A 17,538-nucleotide genomic window follows, 5' to 3' on the forward strand; every position below is an offset into this window, starting at 1 on the left:
TGAAAAGCCAGTAATACGTTCTGAATGTTATTCATGTCTTCCAGCTCCACACTCAGCTCTATAACAGACGTCTTGCTTTTCACTTTTTTTATAGGACATCTGAAGGTCATAGACTCATACAGCATAGGAACAGGCCGTTCGGCGCAACAAGTCCATACTGAACATCAAGCATCCAGTTACACTAATCCGACACTAATCCTTTATTATTCTCCCCACATTCCCATCAATTCCACCCAGATACTGCCACTCATCAAAACTCTAGAGACAATTTACAGCCGCCAATTAACCAACCAACCTGCATGTCTTTGGAATGTGGAAGGAAACCAGAGTACTGAAGGAACCCCTCCCCCCCTCCCCCCCACCCCAGTCAGTCACAGGGAGAACATATCAACTCCCCACAGACAGCGAGTGAGCTATGAAGGTTGATTCATGGTGATACAGGTGATTCACAGACAGCAAGAGATTGTGGTTCCTGTTTTTATATGAGAACCTGTTTAGTCTGAGCCCTCACTTTGAATTATCCCTGTGAATTTCTTTTAGACTGCCTTCATTGTTAGTATGTCCTTTCTTAAATAAGGAAACAAAATTGTGCAGAGTAATTCTGTGGCCTTCTGTCTCTTTCTTATTATCTTCTATTCTATAGTGCATCCCCTGCAATGCAATTGCTCCTTTCTTATTTCTCAGTTTGATCCATTTTGCCTCAGTTGTTGATCTTTCCAGCATTTCATCACAGCTACATTGGTTCAACATGGCCCTGAAACATCAGTGTCAACAGAAAGTTGATGCTGAACGTACAAAGGGTTCCACAAAAGCAGTGCTTCTCAGACCACACCTCACAGACAACATGCTAACTCCCAGTCACGAAGAGCCACAAAGTGTCTACAGCTCATGGGCTGCCTGATGTCCTCCATAAATGACAGCTACAAAGAGACCCTTGGCTCCTCCACCAAGAAGACTATTTTAGTGAAAGTGATCTGGAGATCAAGAAGCTAATTATCCGCAAAACATAAGGTGTTCCTGAACTGGAGGCTCCACAATTGTGCAAGGGTAAAGAAACAGCTCTATGATGATGTGATTTTCCAGAACACTGGACCCAGCTGACTCAAGTAAAGTCCATCCCACCAGAGCAGTTCCCGCTCTCCTCACTACTGTGGCCTGTGTCCCGTCAATTGAAATCTATTTCTCTCAGACTAATCCTGGAACCACAGAGGCGCAAATGGAAGATATGCTTCTGACTTAAACCCATTATACTAGAGTCTTTCCTATTTATTTTTTTGAGACGTAGCTCTCATTGGCAAGGCCAGCATTTATTTCCCGTCCTTATTGCCCTTGAGAAGGTGGTGATGGCACCACAGCAGACCTTCTTGTGAAAATTCTCCCACAGTGTGTTATTATGTGTTATTATGTAGCTATAATAAAGAACTACAGTTCCCAGTAGGCAATGCGTGGGGTCACATGGACGAACAGGAAGTGGCTGTAAAAAGAGAGGGAAAGCAAGCCACTCTGGTGTTGGTTAATAAAAATGTTCAGATGTTAAACCCACGCGAAGTTTGTCTCTTGATGAAGAACAAACATAACACACAGGACTTTTGGGGAGGGAGTTCCAGGCTTGCTTCCTTTAAACTCACCGGGTCCCACTTCCTGCTCTCCTTTTAGACTGATTGGGCAACATTTTCCATGCTGCCTTTAAATTTATGGGCTTCACTGAAAAATGTATTACACTATCTATAACACTTAAAAAAATGAATTGGGACAATAATAGGACTAATATCCAATAGTTCGGAAAATATGCCAGTCCAGAACCACCAAAGTCCCAAGTGTGGCGGTAATGTAATGGTTAGTGTAACGCTATTACAGCGCCAGTGATCGGGGTTCAATTCCAGCCACTATCTGTGAGGAGTTTGTACATTCTCCCCGTGTCTGTGTGGGTTTCCTCCAGGTGCTCCGGTTTCCTCCCACATTCCAAAGATGTATGGGTTAGGAAGTTGTAGGCATGCTATGTTGGCGCCAGAAGCGTGGCGACACTTGCAGGCTGCCCTCAGCACACTCTACGTAAAAGATGTATTTCACTGCATGTTTCGATGTACATGTGACTAATAAAGATATCTTATCTTATCAGAGTTTTACTGTATTTCCTACGCAGGATGTGTGCAAGTTGGAGGAGAACCTACGGGTGGTGGATTGACCACATATCTGCAGCCCTTGACCTTCTTATTTTGGAGCCTGTGATGAATTCCCAGTTTGCTGTTGCCTGTGTGACAATTCCCATTATACTGGAACCTCTGAGAGTTAAGTCTATTGTACTGCCCAGCACCCATGTTACTGAAGTCAGTGTGACTAAAATACAGTGGAGGTGGAGCTTATGGGGCAGAATCACCCTCAGCTTCCTAGCATCAGGACCACTCCAGGCTGATGATCTCTACCATATCTCACAGCTTGCTGCTCACTGCTACATTAGGGAGATCACCAGAGAACCATAGGCAAGGAAAGGAGACTTCACTGACTTTGCCTTCAGCTCATAAGAGCAGTCAGAACAAGCACAGGAGACTTGCTAGAATCTGGACTGTGCATCTGCCCAAAGAACATGTTTCCTGCAAGAACTGATCTTCACCAGCCTTCTATGTCACTCTGATCTCTGTATGAGAATTCTCCCACTACAAGTCCCTGTTATGGGAGCAATTATTCTTTCGGTGGAAAAGTGTGGTGGTTTGTCTCAGCAAGTGCCGGTCACTGGAAGGGGTGTGCAGGGTTAAGTGTTGGCAGCTGGGAGATCAATAGAGCACTTCAGACTGAAAGTGACACAGTACAAAGTTACATTGGAGAATCAGTGCTATCTTGGGAACCTTGCAATCAAAGTTCACGATGTTTATGGAACTGTTAAACAGTTTTAAGGAGAAACAAAACACTGCTTTCATATTATGAAAATATAGTAAATCAATTTCTAGGTCTGTATGCCTGTGCAACTGTTGTTCATTATACTGGAGCCTTTCTAATTATACTGGTGTCAATGTGACTAATGTCCTTAATACTATTCGATGTGTGACTAATATACAATATACTGGTAGCTATGATGAATGCCTATACTACAGCTCCTTTGACTAATGCCTATTATATTGGTTCCTCTGTCACTGAGCATCATTATACTGATGGCTGTGACTAATGCCCATTGATAAGTCACCTAATGCCAACTATTATTGGTGCCTTCTAACTATTGCTCATTATAATATCATGAAAACAACAAAATGGAATAATGTTGTGAAAAAGCGTGGAAGTTTCAGGGTGATGACCTTTTATCATCAGCAGGAAAAGTTTTAAGATAAAAAGAACTTTTACATTCCAGAGGATTCGGTGGAGAAAACGAAAGGAAAGTGAACAGGTGGCAGAAGTCATTTAGTGACAAGAGTGCAAGGAGACAAAGGAACTAATGAAGAATAAAAGGTCTGTTTGGAGATATAAAACAGCGAGCAGAATAATTAGAGGACAAGAGACTGCAGATGCTGGAATCTAGGACAAAGACAGAATGTTGGAAGGACTCAGTGGGTCAAGCAGCATCTGTGGGGGCAAAAGGTGTAAGTCGACCTCTCGTCAGGTCCTTCATCAGGACTGAGAGGGAAAAAGAAAGACTGCCAGAGTATAACAATACATGAAGGGTGGGAAATGGAGGCTGGGAGGCGATAGGTGAGACCAAATGGGGAGGGGATGATGGGCAGGTGGAACCAGGTTTGGGAAGGGATAAAAGGGATGAATAAAAGGGAGAAGAAAACTAAATGGACAGGGGAGTGTGTGTCGGAGGAGAGCACCAGGAGTCGGTGGGTGAAAATGGGAAAATTCAATATTCATAAAGTGGAATGTGAGACGTTGCTCTTCCAATTTGTGCTTGGCCTCTCTGTAGCAATGGAGAAGGCCGAGGACAGACAGGTCACTGTGGGAGTAGGAAGGAGGGTCACAGTGACGTGCAACTCGAAGCTCAAACAGACTCAGGAAGGTCAAATCTGGGCATCCGTGAGGTAATAGGTCAAATCTGGGCATCCATGAAGCGCAGTGGACCATTAGTAGCAGCAGAAATGGACACCACCACAATCTATAATCTTGTGGCTGGATATATCTCTCACTACCATTACCAGGGGATCAATCCAGGATTACATGCATGCTAAACAGAAAAACCAGCATGAAGTAGACCGATCTAAGTAGTCCCACAACAAATGGATCAAGTCAAACCTCTGCAATCTATCCACATGTAGTTGTGAATGGTAATGGACAATAAAATAATTAATTGGAGAAAGAGGGTCCAGGAACATCCCCATCCTCATTGACAGTACAAGTGCTGAAAAAGTGCTAAATCTTTCTCAACAATGTCTGGCCAGAGGTGCCAAATAGACGATGAAAGTATGTGGAAATTTGATTCAAACATATGACAATAAATAAGCTGTGGCAGTGACTCAATGAAATACTTCAAAGTTCCCAGCAGATTTATATTCCATTGAGAAATAAGGACTCTGTGGGAGAGGTGATATATGTATGACTAAGTCAAGAAGTTAAGGATGGTACAATCCTAATCAATTTATTAAATATAATTTCCTTTTCATTAAACCATGTTGACTATGCCTAATGATGTTACGTTTACCTTTGATTACCATGCAGAAATCCCAGTTCTGAAAGGCCTCTGAGAACATGGACAGGCTTTGACAGACATTTAAAGATTACCAGAAGTTTAATATAACATGACAACATCTTTTAATGGATGTGGTGCCATCCAGGTGTCGAAATGGAAATTAATGTATGACGGTGGTGATCAGGGATGGACAATGGAACACATAACCTGACTGGCCAGCATTAAACAGGAAGAGGTATTAAAGCAATACACTTCACCAACCCAGATGCAATTACCTGCCTTTGACAACATGGTGCAAAAGTATAATTGTTGCTCTAGAATTACATCAGACACTATAAAAGAGAGAGGGAATCCTATTGTATTTTCTTGGTTTTCTCTTAAGATTTTCTCTATCTCTAACTATTTCTTGTTCTGATGCAAGGTCATTGACCTGAAATGTTAATTCTTCCACAGATGCTGCCTGACCTGCCGAATATTTGCAGCATTGTTATTTTTATTTCAGAGTTTCAGAATCAGGGTATGGAGTCACACACAGGCCAGACCAGGTAAGGACAGCAAATTTCCTCCCCTGAGGAGCAATGCTAGAGTTTAACAGGTCAGTTCTGTTTCAATGTTGCAGGTGGGGAAGCAACACATAATGTCTGCAGCAAAGTCTGAGAAATGCTGTCTGGAATTGGGAAGCGGGGGTGGGGGGTGAATACAATGCTGTACTATTAATGGAGCTGTGTAGAGATGGTCAACAGCTTCAGGTTCCTTGGCACCCAGCAACCTTACCTGTACCCTTCACACTGATGCGGTGACCAAGAAAGTGCATTAGCATATTTACTTTCTTAGGCATCTGAGAAGATTCAGCTTGACCACGAGGATTCTCTTGAACTTCTACAGATGCACTATAGAAAGCATCCTGACAGGTTACATCTCAGCCTGGTATGGCACCTGCTCTGCTCTGGACCAACAGAACTACAGGGAGTGGTAAACACTGCCCAGTCTATCACAAACTTGTCTCTTCCTTCCATCCAGTCCATCTTCACAGTGTGTTGCTTCACCAAGGCTAATAGTATCGTCGAGGATGTCTGTCACCCTGGCCATTCCCTTTTCTCTCTTCTGTCTTCTGGGAGAAGATACAGGAGCTTGAAAGCCCAGATGAACAGACTTAGAACAGCTTCTTCCCCACTGCTATCAGACTCCTGAACAAATCACCTCTTTCACATCCCCTTCCCGGTGGTGCTGCCACGTTCTCAGACTTTTAAATCTACCTCCCTCAGTTATTCTGTTATTGTCACTTTAGCATTTCTCCTTGCACTACTTCATGTTGCACTACAATCTTTGCACCGTTCTGTTGTTTAGCACTCGTATTTATTGTATTTATTATTACCACGCATACTGTTTACTCTGTGAGCTTCATGCGAGCAAGGAATTTCATTGCACCTTGGTGTATGTGGCAATAAACTTACCTGAATCTGAATCTGGGTGTGGGGGTCTGGGAGTCACAAATCAAACAGAAGAGAAAATAATTGAATCAGACCAATGTGTGAATGGCCAGGCAGTACAGGAATCAGAAGAGACTCTGAAGGATCTGAAAAGCAAGGCACAGAGAACACTGCCAGAAGCAGCCTGAGATCTGCAGACTCCGTACCTCTGGGTGACTTTAGTTCTGTATGTTACTGTTTAAGAGACAAGAAGGTTGTAATAGAATGAGCATCCTCCTCTGGGAATCCTTGATGGACAGAGCTATTCACTGTTGCTGACACATGCCTTCTCACAGTGAAAGTATCCTCCAGATATTGACAGCACTGTAAGGAAAGTCAGTGTTAACACAGACTAAGAGAGAGCAATAATGAAGTCAAGATGCCAAGTATCAGAAATGTTGTAAGTCACTCCTACAACACCTGATAATATAGTATGACTGTTTGACAGAAATGGAGATTACTAATTTTCAACAAAGATGTAAATATATGCATGATTGATGTATCCCACAGTTGAAGTGGTTCTGATTATTAAGTGAAAATGTAATCAAGTGTAACATGGCTATTTCAGACTGCCTGATGACAAGAGTGCAGGTGGAGGCAGAAGCTTTGTTACATTGTCCATGTCTGCTTCTAGCCCAGACCACCTGTGACAGAAGGGCCTCTCCACTGTGTTTACCTCTGGCTCATCCATCCTAATGTCCAGTGAGAACACTCCCTTAAATTCAGCTTATCCAACTCTTCGCTGCCCGTATCCTCACACACACCAAGTCTCTTACATCCACCTTCTTATGTTCTCTGACCTACAATGGCTCCCAGTCCAATTTTAAAATTTTTAACTTCAACCTTCCACATCTCTATCTCTACCTCCAGTCCTACAACCCAATGAAAATTCTGCAAGTGTCAATTGACTTCTTCTGTGCTCCCTTGCTATTTTCTACACCATTGAGGTCTGTACCTTCAACTATCCAAGTTTAACCATTGGAATTCCTTCAAACTGTTTTATCTTTCTCTCTCTCTCTCTTCTCCAGATGGATTACTCCTGTTTATACTTCTTACGTGCTTGCATTGTCAGAAATTAATCCCTTCTTCACCACCTTGGGTCCCTGGATGGCAGGAAGGGAAGAGGCAAAAGGGCATGGCTCTATGACTTTACGTGCTGCCTCTCCTGTGGTTGCATGGGAAAGTGCCACGGGAAGGAGAATGGTTGCTGGAGATGAAGGTGGAGAGTTGTGGAAGGAATGATAAAAGGAGGGGGGTATCTGATGGAGGGAGGATGCTGCCTGAAGATAAGATACAGCTTATTTCAGATTTCCAGCAACAGCAGTGTTCTACATATCACAGTTCCAGATTCTTTTCTCTCACTTCTCTGGTTTCATTCATCCTGGTCTATTTACACCTCCTTCAGACAGGTCAGCTGCGACTACACCTTCATCACTCCCTCTCAGATGCCACTGATGGTATCTGTATCAGCTGGATTCTATTGGTCACCAGCCAATCACACTTATCCCCTCTGTTCCGTCCATCTCTCCCTTTCTCACCAACTTAAAACCATTGCGTTTTCTCAGCTTCTAAGTTCTGATAAAAAGTCATCCACCTGAAATTACAACTCTATTTCTCTCTCCATTGATGCTGCCTGACCTGCTGAATGTTTCCGGCATTTTTTGTTTTTTTCTTAAGATTTCCCACAACTGCACTTTTTCGCTTTTGGATTACTGCTTCTTTTTAACCCCGATGTTCTAATACTAAACTAATTACAAGAACTGTCAAAAATTTGAGTGTTGATACTAGCAACTCTATTTTTATTCTTGTCCATCTTTTCCATCATTAGGATTTTCTTGGGAGCAAATGCTTGAAAATGAAATATGGGCTTGATTAGTCTTCAAAACTAATGAGGAACTTGTCATGATAAAAACAGGCTTTTAAAATTAAAAGAATATTCAGAATATTGTGAACTGTGACAGGCCCAGTCAAGATTATCCTAATTTTCCATTTTTTGGCAAGAAATGGATTGATAATTTAACATGGGATCACTTGACATCAAGAGTGTTGGTGACTGAACATTCAAGTCCATAGTCTCTGAGATGGGTATAAGGGATCCTGAAGAAGATTAGAGAAGGGCTCTATAGTGTCCTGGACAACAAATATCACACAATAACATCACATAAACAGATTGCCTGGTGTTTTTATCTTTTTTCTTTGCGGTCTCTTGCTGAGTAGAAACTGGCATCCATGCTTCTTACTTTACAACAGTGATTATATTTCCAAAGCGTTGGAACATCTTGAGCTCATGAAAGGCTCAGTATAATTGAAACCAGTTCTTTCTTCATAGGGAGCCCATTGTGGGAAACTGGTTCTGTTCTCCCAATAACTGATTATCCAAAAATCTTTTGTGATATTTACACAGTTTCTAATACAAACTACCAATGGATGAGAATAGGAGTAAATGTAGATCTTTCTGAAAGTAATGACATGAAATAGTAAACATAACAGGAGAGCATCTAAGTATATGCAATTCACTAGTTGGATGACATCAGTACATATTTTTAACAAGTTAATTTAGCTGAAAGAAAATGTTGTGAAATAGTATTTATGACAATTCTCTCTGAAAAGAGTACATCTCTGTATGTATGTCAGTAAAACTCTTTTGGAGATGCTTTTATCCACAAACATACTGACTGTTGTCACATTTTTGGGCACAATTTTCCAGCAATGTTTTCCCTGATTTACTGTCAACATTTCCTATTCAATTTTCTTGTGCCAGTCTCCGTGACATAAACTGCTCTGCCTCCGGATGATTTCACTGAATACATTGCTGAACTCACTCCCCATCTGGCAAATTATAAAATTCCTGTACTGGTGTGGGGCACAGCCATGCATTCTAAGCAGGCACGGCTGCTGAAGGGCTCTGCTACAAAGCTGATCAGTAACGTGTTTGTTGCTGCTGATGTCTGGGGACATGGTCCTGGTGCCAAATGGACTGCAAACAGTCACAGTGTCTGTGATTGCTGCATTGTGCCACCTCACTGTGGATCTCTGCACAGTGATGAGTACAGAGGTCAAATAAAAATGAACACTCACAGGTCCAAACCAATCTTTGCTGCGTGAATATATTCGATGTGAGTATTTATTCTTGCCAAGAATTATATTTTACTCACTGAAAACAATGAATATCTTTCCACAATAGCTGCGGACACATTCTCACCCTTATTGCTGTCCAGTAATCAGTGGTTAGCCCCCCTACTCACTATAGATCATCCACAAAGCAGAGGAAATGTGTGACAAAAAGAGGGCAACATTAAGTTTGAGAATAATTAAACGTTCATAAGAGATTGTTTACGATGAAATCCTGGGGATTGCAACATATGCAATTTATTGATTCAGAAGATCAAAGGTAGAAAGATTCTGAAATCTCATTTGAGAAAATGTGCAATACCTGTCTGATACAGGCTTGAATTGGTGTTTTATGTTCAATTGAAGGAAGCTGGTTCAGTGATTCATTTATCACTGAAGCTGATCTCCTTTCACAGTCAGGCTGTGAGACCCATCTATTCCTGAGAAACTATTTGCCACCACATCTTGGAATAAATGCTGAACACACGGTCTGGTTGGTTTCCTTGTGAATGGTGCACAGATTGCAATAAATTGCAGTGGGGATGCGATTGATGTTTCATATTGAATTCAGTCCCAATAAATCCATAACTAGAATGGTAAAGATAGTGAGCTTGGAACAAAACTTCAGCACAAAAAATCTGCTGCTATATCAAATTGTTTCAGTTCCTTTAGCATTCTGCTACTGTGGCAACACAGACAGCTACAATGCATGGACTCTAGGTGAAACATGACATTATGACCTAACTGCCTGCTGGCTGAGGAATATTATAGAGGTCCAAGGTGCAGGCTGAAGATAAGTATGTGACTTATTATTAAAACAGCACCCAAGTGCTTGGGGATAACTAGAACTTCAGAATCATTGAAACATATGGCAGCGAGCAAGCTATCTAATTAGTCCCATTCTCATTGTCCTGTCTATGGTTCTGCTGGCCTCTTGGCTGCAATGTGGTGGAACCAGAAGAGCCCAATCTTGGTGGCTGTACAGATGTTGCAGCATCTGTTTAGGCACAGGGCTCAGCATGAAGATGGGAGCTTACAAACATCGCGTGCTTTTTGCTCGGGATGTAAAACTTAATAAATGACAGGCAGCACAGGCTCTGTTGGGAAAATTATGTTGAATTAATGATTACGTTTTTCACTAACATGATGGATATTGTTAGGGTGGCATTGGGGAGCAACTAGTCAAGCCACTGCCTCACAGTCCCAGAGACCAGGTTCAATCCTGACCTCGGGTGTCGTCTGTGTGGAGTTTGCATGTTCTCCCTGTTATTGTGTGTGTTTCCCCTATGTCCTCTAGTTTCCTTCCACATTGTGCAATATTGTAGATCAATTGGCCTCTGTAAATTGCCTCTTGTGTGTAGGTGAGGAGCAGAATCTGGGGTTGACGGGAATGTGGGGAGGATAAAATGGGACTAGCAGAGGATTAGTGTAAAATAAGATAAGATAAAATAAAATATCTTTGGTAGTCACATGTGCATCGAAACACACAGTGAAATGTATCTTTTGCATAGGGTGTTCTGGGGGCAGCCCGCAACTGTCGCCACGCTTCCGGCGCCAACATAGCACGCCCACAACTTCCTAACCCGTACGTCTTTGGAATGTGGGAGGAAACCCATGCAGACACATGGCCGGAATTGAACCCGGGTCGCTGGCTCTGAAATAGCATTACACTCACTGCTAGTGTAAATGGGTACTTGGTGGTTGGTATGGACTTGTGTGCCAAATAGGACTGTTTCCATGTTGAATGACTCTATGACTCTATGGTTGATCAAAGTAATAAAATTACATTGCTTCAAAAAGCATTTCATGGAATGCTATGCAGTAGATGTTAAAATAATAGAAACCCAGAACCCCAGGAGATTAAAAGGACATTGGCTGGGTGTTTAGGAAGCTGGGTCTTTGTATGAAAAACACGATGATACTGGAGGAACGCAGCAGGCCAGGCAGCATCCATGGAGAAAAGCAAGTGGTCAACATTTCGGGTCAGGATCCTTCCTCAGTCTTTGTATGTTATGGGGTTAGTGTAGTGTAGGAAAGTAGTGCTCTAGTATTTTGGAGTGACGTGATGTGTGTGCTTGGCTGCCTTTGGATCACTGTACTGTTACCGTATCAGAGTTCAGCAGCAGGAGAAGTCAGAGGGAGAGGAAACAAAGATGGCTGCACCAAGTTTACAACAGCACATGGCTCAAGCTCTCTCTGTGATATTATACTTAAAGTTATTACAGTGGTGATGAAGGAAAGGGTTGGAACGGGTGGGGGAGGGGGGTGTTGTTTGGAATTGCCTTGAAGTGGATAGTGAAAATATCCTGTACAACATTTGGAATGCATGAGCAGCCGGCATTTATTCACAATTTAAAAAGACAATGACTGAATAGAAAATGGCAATGATTGGGCAGGTACCAGAAGTTGAGGACTCAAAAAGAGACTTATTTGGAACATTTTGCTTCAAACTATATTGCAAATCTATCTGAATTAGAAAAGGCAAGGACTGATTAGGGATAGTCAGCATAGCTTTGTGCGTGGGAAATTGTGTCTCACTAATTTTGAAGAGGTGGCCAAGAAGATCGACAAGGGCAGGGTGGTAGACATTGACAAGATTCCACATAGTGGCTGGTCCAGAAGATGATATCCCATGGGATCCAGAGTGAGATAGCCAATGGGATACAAAATTGGCTTGGTGGAAGGAGTCAGAGGGTGGTTTTGGAGGGTTGTTTTTCAGATTGGAGACCTGTGACCAGTGATGTGCCGCAGGGATCGGTGCTGGGTCCCCTGTTGTTCATCATGTATATTAACGACTTGGATGAGAATGTAGGTGGTGTAGCGACTCACCATCCGAGCAAGCAAACTGGCTCGGCGGTCGGGTCGCGCGTCGTTGAAGCGGCGAGGCTCAAGATGGCGGTGGGCCTTCGTCTTCCCCGAGCGACAGGGAGAACCCGCGCGCGGGAAAGGTTTGATGACGTGGCGTATACATCATTGCCGTTTTGAGTGGGCGGGAACAGGCTCTCTTAAAAGGCCCGTGCAAGGCAGGAAAATAAACCAGTTCTGCTCTGAAACTCTACGACTAGTGTCTTGTGTTCATTCTGCGGTAGCGACCGCTACAGTGGAATGATCAGTAAGTGTGTGGATGACACCAAAATTGGTGTGGTGGACAGTGAAGAAGGTTGTTTGAGGTTACAACAGGATCTTGATCAACTGGGAAAAGTGGGAAAAGTGCGAAAAGTGGGAAAAGTGGGTAGATGGAATTTAACTCAGACAAGTGAAAAGTGGTGCACTTTGGGAAGTTAAACCAGGTCAGAACAGACACAGGGAATGACATGATCCTGGGGAATGCTCAAGAACAGGGAGGTCTAGAGGTAAAAATACATCGTTCCCTGAAAATGGTGAATTGGTTCACAAGGTGGTGAAGAAGGCAGATGACATGCTTGCCTTCATCGAACAGGGCATTGAGTACAAGAGTTGGGGTGTGATGTTACACCTGTGCTAGACATTGGTGAGACCACACCTGGAATATTGTGTGCAGTTCTGGTTGCCAGGCTATAGGAAGGATGTCATTAAGGTAGAGAGGGTGCAGAAAAACTTCACAAGGATGTTGCCGGGACTGGAGGGCTTGAGTTATAAGGAAAGATTGGATAGGCTGGGTCTCTCTGGAGCGCAGAAGGCTAAGGGGTGACCTGATAGAGGTTTATAAAACCATGAGGGGGACATGGATAAGGTGGATGGTCAGTCTTTTTTCTGGAGCAGGGGAATCTAAAACCAGAGGACGTAGGTTTAAGATAAGAGAGGAAAGATTTAAAGGGGAGCTGATAGGCAGGTTTTTCACACAGATGGTGGTGGGTATATGGAACGAGCTGCCAGAGGAAGTGGTTGAGGCAGGAACAATTACAATGTTTAAAAGACATTTTGGCAGGTACATGGATAGGAAAGGTTCAGAGGGATATGGGCCAAACACAGGCAAATGGGACCAGCTCAGGTATGTACCTTGGTCAGCATGGACAAGTTGGGCTGAAGGGCCTTTTTCCATGTTGTATAACTCTATGACTCTAAGTGGGAAAAAGGTAAATATATTCCTTGTTATTTTGAGCCCCACAGTTTTCAAACTTCTCAAAAGTCTGATTGCATCAAAGCAGTGGGCGGATTTGTCTGACACAGAACTCACTGAAACTTCGTCAGAGCATTTCAACTCCAAGTCCATTCCTGCTGCAGAATGCTTCAGATTTCACCAAGAGGAAGGAGAGGCTGCTGTTGACAACATCATTGCCCTGAAATCTCTGGCAACTCTGTGACTTTGGTGTGTTCCAAGATGACGGCCGCTGAGATCAGCTTGTCACTGATCTCTGAGGGAAAACTTATCACAAACAGCTGTTATCATAAGAGGATTTGACCTTGAAGTCAGCCTGTGATATTGCAGTGGCTTTGACTTGCCAATAAGGATACCAAGGAGTTTCTGACCCAACCAGAACTGCTGTTCATAGAGTCCATACAACACCAGAAGGCAACACAAAGACAAACACACAAAGTGGACCTCCTCTTTGGACCTCAACACATCAGCAAACACAGGGTCCTCCAAAACACCCTCCTCAAGCAATTGCCACATGACACAAACAGGCACCTTCCCATTGTGGTGGAAACCACCAAAAAAAAACTCCTGTAGATTTCATCCAGAAAGGTACCACAATTATGGAGAAATTGGTCACTTATAGGGAGTGTGTAAATCTGCAAAATGTACTGCTCATGCACAGTGCACAGTGTGTGACTGGCAATGAGGAGGGCACTGAACCAGAAGAGGAAGAGTTTATTATCTGTCTACTCAATTCAAGAGCGCAGTGATGGAATTCACCTCCAGATGGACCTGGTAGGAAATCATTGAGCATGCAACTGGTCACCAGTGTCACGTGTGCCCAGGCACAGGTACAAGGAGAAGCTGATGAGCTGCTGATTGCAGCCATCACACACTCACGTCTTGTCATACCCAAGAAACAGAATTCCTGTTTTGGGAGAGATTTAGTTTCCAGAGAAGTAGAGGAGCAGTGAAAGGGTCCTGTCCCTGGAGATAGTGAAGGGACAGCCCTGCATCACTGGGCCAAAACTGGCTGGAAGAGACCAAACTGAACTGGGAAAAGGTCTTCCATTCCCAAAGTAAGTAAAGTGTTCCACAACAAGTACTGCTGGAAGTGTTGGCTAGATATGGTATTGGTATTGGTATTGGTTTATGATTGTCACTTGTACTGAGGTACAGTGAAAAACTTGTCTTACAAACTGATCACACAGGTCAATTCATTACACAGTGCAGTTACATTGAGTTAGTACAAAGTGCATTGAAGTAGTACAGGTAAAAACAATAACAGTACAGAGTAAAGTGTCACAGCTACAGAGAAAGTGCAGTGCAATAAGGTGCAAGGTCACAACAAGGTAGATCGTGAGGTCATAGTCCATCCCATCGTATAAGAGAACCATTCAATAGTCTTATCACAGTGGGGTAGAAGCTCTCCTTAAGTCTGGTGGTACGTGCCCTCAGGTACCTGTATCTTCTACCCGATGGAAGAGGAGGGAAGAGAAAATGTCCTGGGTGGGTGGGGTCTTTGATTATGCTGGCTGCTACAACAAGACAACGAGAGGTAAAGACAGAGCCCAAAGAGGGAAGGCTGGTGTCCGTGATGCACTGGGCTATGTCCATAACTCTCTGCAGTTTCTTGCGGTCCTGGGCAGAGCAGTTGCCGTACCAAGCCGTGATACATCCAGATAGGATGCTTTCTATGGTGCATTGGTAAAAGTTGGTGAGAGTCAAAGTGGACTAACCAAATTTCTTTAGCCTCTGGAGGAAATAGAGGCGCTGGGAATATGCTTCCATCTTTAAGGAAGACCTTGGGAAGATAAAGGATTTCAAGGCAAAGGTCCATGTCGCTGCAGAGCTACCCTTATTTTCCATGGCCCTCAACCTGCACCCTGTGCCTTGAAGGAACTGGTTGAGAATGAATGGGATCATTTGGAGAGACATGGCATCACATCACACATAGAAAGAAGTGACTGGGCAGTTCCTATTGTAGCCAATCCAAAGTAAAACAAGACTGTGAGACAATGGTAAAACGTTGCATAAAAGCTCACTTGACTATACTTATGCAAAAGTCAGCACCACCAACCCCTGTAGCACTGAGGTTGCAGCAATGGGCTTTGACCTTGTTGGCTCTCAACTACAAACTAAAGTACTGACCTTGTCAGGAGCATTTGCACTGTCTCAACTGCTGTGCAAAAGTCATTCAGGAAGTGATGACGATGGAGCACTATTTCAAGTATATTGGGGATCTATCTATGTCATCAAGCAACATTGTGTTATAAACAAGATAGGATCCTGTCTTTCAAAACTCCCAGATTTAAACCCTGACAGGCTGGTAGGCGACACTGCATCCTATCTTTAGAAACATAGAAAAACTACAGCACAATTCAGGCCCTTCAGCCCACAAAGCTGTGCCGAACATATCCCTACCCTAGAAATTACTAGGCTTACCCATAGCCCTCTATTTTTCTCAGCTCCATGTACCTATCCAACAGTCTCTTAAAAGACTCTATCATATCTGCCTCCACCACCGTTTCCAACAGCCCATTCCACACACTCACCACTCTCTGAGTGTAAAACTTACCCCTGACATCTCCTCTATACCTATTCCCCTGCACCTTAAACCTATGTCCTCTTGTGGCCACCATTTCAGCACTGGGGAAAAGCCTCTGACTATCTACCCGATCAATACCTCTCATCATCTTATACACGTCTATCAGGTCCCCCCTCATCCTCTGTCGCTCCAAGGAGAAAAGGCCAAGTTCCCTCAACCTGCTTTCATAAGGCATGCTCCGTATTCCAAGCAGCATCCTTGTAAATCTCCTCTGCACCCTTTCTATGGCTTCCACATCCTTCCTGTAGTGAGGTGACCAGAACTGAGCACAGTACTCCAAGTGGGGTCTGACCAGGGACCTATATAGCTGCAACAATACCTCTCAGCTCCTAAATTCAATTCCCTGATTGATGAAGGACAATACACCATATGCCTTCTTAACCACAGAGTCAACCTGCGCAGCCGCTTTGAGCGTCCTATGGACTCAGACCCCAAGATCCCTCTGATCCTCCATACTGCCAAGAGTCCTACGATTAATACTATATTCTGCCATCATATTTGACCTACCAAAATGGTTGAACTGCATCTGCCACTTCTCAGCCCAACTTTGCATCCTATCTGTGTCCTTCTGTAACCTTTGACAGCCCTCCAAACTATCCACAACACCCCCAACCTTTGTGTCATCCGCAAACTTACTAACTCACCCCTCCACTTCCTCATCCAGGTCATTTATAAAAATCACAAAGAGCAAGGGTCCCAGTACAGATCCCTGAGGTACACCACTAGTGACCGACTTCCACTCAGAATATGACCCTTCAACAACCACTCTGCCTTCTGTGGGCCAGCCAGTTCTGGATCCACACTGCAATGTCCCCTTGGATCCCATGCCTCCTTACTTTCTCAATAAGCCTTGCATGGGGTACCTTATCAAACACCTTGCTGAAATCCATATACACTACATCTACTGCTCTCCCTTCATCGATGTGTTTAGTCGCATCCTCAAAAAACTCAATCAGGCTCATAAGGCAGGGCCTGCCCTTGACAAAGCCATGTTGACTATTCCTAATCATATTATACCTCTCCAAATGTTCATAAATCCTGCCTCTCAGGATCTTCTCCATTAGCTTACCAACCACTGAGGTAAGAATCACTGGTCTATAATTTCCTGGGCTATCCCTACTCCCTTTCTTGAATAAGGGAACAACATCTGCAACCCTCCAATCTTACGAAACCTCTCCCATCTCCATCAACGATGTAAAGATCATCATCAGAGGACCGCAATCTCTTCCCTCACCTCCCATAGTAGGCTGGGGTACATCTCATTCGGTCCTGTCGACTTATCCAACTTGATGCTTTCCAAAAGTTTCAGCACCTCCTCTTCCCTAATATCTACATGCTCAAGCTTTTCAGCCCACTGCAAGTCCCCACTACAATCCTCCAGATCTTTTTCAGTAGTGAATACTGACGTAAAGTATTCATTAAGTACCTCCGCTATTTCTTCCGGATCCATACACACTTCCCCACTGCTGCACTTGAAAGACCTTATTCTTTCACATCTTATCCTCTTGCTCTTCACACACTTATAGAATACCTTGGGGTTTTCCTTAATCCTGCCCACCAAGACCTTCTCACGCCCCCTTCTGGGTCTCCTAATCTCCTTCTTAAGCTCCTTCTTATTAGCCTTATGCTCTTCTAGATGTCTAACATTACCTATCTCTCTGTACCTTTTGTAAGCTTTTCT

Source organism: Pristis pectinata, chromosome 28, assembly GCF_009764475.1.
Source record: "Pristis pectinata isolate sPriPec2 chromosome 28, sPriPec2.1.pri, whole genome shotgun sequence".
NCBI lineage: Eukaryota > Metazoa > Chordata > Chondrichthyes > Rhinopristiformes > Pristidae > Pristis > Pristis pectinata.